Consider the following 3,093-nt stretch of genomic DNA (forward strand, 5'->3'; position numbering starts at 1 on the left):
AGTCTGGGACAACATCCTACCCTCTGAACTAAAAGAACTACCCTACCCATGAAGCACTGTGCTCAACTGTGACATTCCTGACTTGACACAAATACTTTAGGACCAACACTCCCGTCCCGCTTTGTTGTCTTGACAATTCTTCTGTCACCCTTTCCTCTTTTGATCCCCCCCCCACCCCTCCCCAAGAGATGTAGTTCACGTCACATTAGGTTTTTCTTCATATCAGCTATACTGTGATGACAATCTCTCAGCTGTGCTTGCCCATCATCGCTTCTCATCTACCATGAGAACTGAACTCTCAATGCACTTTATTGCAAGTGGGTCACATCTCGCAGTGCAACGCGTTCACAGAGCAGCTCAGGCAGAGCTTGGCATGTTTTGTAAGGTGGCTGCAGAATTTGACGGCACCAAATGAGGAAATCACAGGCTCCGTTGATAAAGTCTCACGTCTTGGCATTGAATTAAAATTGGACTCCTTTTCTCATATGCTGCCATTGTCTGTGTAGGGATAGTCTTTTTTTGTGATTACAACCGTGAGGTCTTAGACACGGCCTATTCTTCATATCTCACAAATTCAAAAATAGAATAAATACAAAATTGTTGATTTTAACCCTTAAATTTGACACGGGTTTCATAGCATACAGTATATTTAAATAGAGATCTGTTCATCATTTTAATGATAACGACATTCACATGCTCATCAGATCCAGTTAATTATCTCACTCCGGCAGTCCTGGTTTTTACAGCTACATGTATTTAGTCCTTGGGGCTTTGACTTTTCTCTTGGATGTAATGTTTTGTCAGTGCCCTTTTGCCTTCGGTTCGAGAATATTGTCACTACACCGTTAAATAGATTTTATCATTACTGGCTAGCATGCAATTTGGTGGATTAAAATGTTGTATCACCTTATCTCACCTGCGCTCCTCGTGCCAGTTCCCTCTCTCGCTTTTCCTCTCGCTCTGCCTGCCAGTGGCGACAAAGTGACCATTCCTCACACAGAGCCATTAACGTGGCTTGATTGAAATTCAGCATCTTGCTTTTAATCTCCAAAGTGATGCGGCAGCGATGCGTCATTATTGGGAATCTAACACGTTGTCCTCCCATCTCTCACCCCGGCCGTCCGGGCAGCCGCTCGCCTCTCCAACTTAATGTGCCAAGAAAGCAAGACAAAACTGTGATTAACGCCAAGTCACTCTGCCTGCTGTCCTGCTCTGAGAAGGGCCAATGTCACTGTCCGCTTGCCTGCTCACAGAGGGTACAAGAAGGAAAAAATGGAGACAAGGAGAGAACAAAAGTCTGTTGTTGCAGTGGGATCAATCATCAGCCTCAGTTTCCGTACTCTTTGGGTGTGTGTGTCTGAAAACAGGTAGTGTATTCGTATTGTAAATCATCCCCAATGTCTGTATTTTGTATTCCCCTGTTCCCATGTTTTCAGTCCTTATACCCTGAGCTTCAAATACTCAAATAGGTGCAATGGAAGGTAATTGAGGAGAAAACAATCAGCTAATCCGAGTGGCATGAGTCTATGTCAAACAGGGTTGTAATGCCCCACAACCATCCACATCCACTTTTTGTGTGTTTATTCTGTTGTCTTGTAGTTGTTGTTGTATTGTTGAAATTCTAAGGACCAACGAGGACAGCGCTGAAATATCCATAGTGTAAGGAGTGAAATGATGTTGGTAGTGCAGTATGACCTTCCTATGTTCCAATACCGTGCACCCCTCCCACACGTGCTCTCCTCAATTGTCTCTGTGTTTGTGAGTGTGGGATTCTGAAGCTTCTCACTGGCCTTGAGGGAGGAAAAATAAGACCCCTATTCTCCAGTTCCCTTAAGGAGACTCCTTGCGCTTGGTCTGCACCAAGTACGGCACACAAAGGAAAAGATGGGGGGGTTGATAGTAGGGTGGGGGTGATTTTTACAGCCAAAGGTCAAGCACAGCACAGACTATCAGACCCATTATTGGAGTAAATACCTTTATTTCAGGGCTTTTAGTCGCGCTGGTTCCAGATAATCTCCGTGAGGAAAATGCGTGGAATTTTCTAAACAAATGGGCCTCACAAAGCAGTTATGTTATAATCTATGCTACAGACATTTAGCAATGCCCTGTTATTGGAAAGAGAGCTATATATGATGTCTAATTTTCCTATATTTATTTATGAAAGAGATTGGTCTTTGTCATTCCTAAATGTGGTAGTTGTTTGAGTCAACTCCTATCCCCTTCTTTTCTCTGTTTTCTAAGATGTCACTCTACCTTTGCCCCTTTTACTGACTTTTATTTTGTACAAAATCTATATATTAAGAATATTGTATAATAGTTTTTAAAATCTCGAAATAATATCAGTTTTGTTGTCTATTTCTTTTTTAAGAGAATGTATCTCATCATCTGGTGACTGTTAAATAAATGAAATTAAAAGAAAGTCTTTGTCGTTGCAATTTTCTGAATCTGACCATGAAGATGGATTTGTTTTTGTTCATGGTAACACAAAAAAAGACCCTTTCCTTACAATTCACAGTCTTAAATGGATTCTCCTGAGCGTACTTGTGCTTGTCAACTCTCATGACTGAACATGAATACATGTGCATTACTTGTTCATTTATTGCTTCATTTTGTAGACAACCCCTCTTGACTATTGTGTTTGACCAGGACACCAAATTGCAGCGTGGGAGGCGAAAGAGTGGGCTGTATGAATGAAATATGGGGGGTGGGAGCACCTTCACACATGTTGGGAACCATCACTTGTGCTTGAGACTGCATGAGAAAGAAAGAGAGAAATAGTGTGAATTTTGTGTGTGTATGTGTTAGAGGGAGAGAGCGAGAGTTCCTGTCAGACAGACAAAATGAGGACAGACAGACAGCCAGACAGAGTTGGCAGGATTGGAGTAATAGGTGTGTGTGTCTGTGTGCGCGTGCGTGTGTGTCATAAGGCTTGTTATGGCCCATGAAGCGGTATAGGTTGGCCACAGCTGTCCCGGTCCCATTGGAGGCGTTTTCACAGGAGGCGTATTCAGCGCTACAGCGCCATACTGCCAGGCCCCAGGGGAGCCCCCGCCTCTACACATTTGCACACACACAGACACACATGCACACGCA

Source organism: Anarhichas minor, unplaced genomic scaffold, assembly GCF_050575085.1.
Source record: "Anarhichas minor isolate MPS153535 unplaced genomic scaffold, ASM5057508v1 ptg000035l, whole genome shotgun sequence".
In the NCBI taxonomy this organism is placed as follows: domain Eukaryota; kingdom Metazoa; phylum Chordata; class Actinopteri; order Perciformes; family Anarhichadidae; genus Anarhichas; species Anarhichas minor.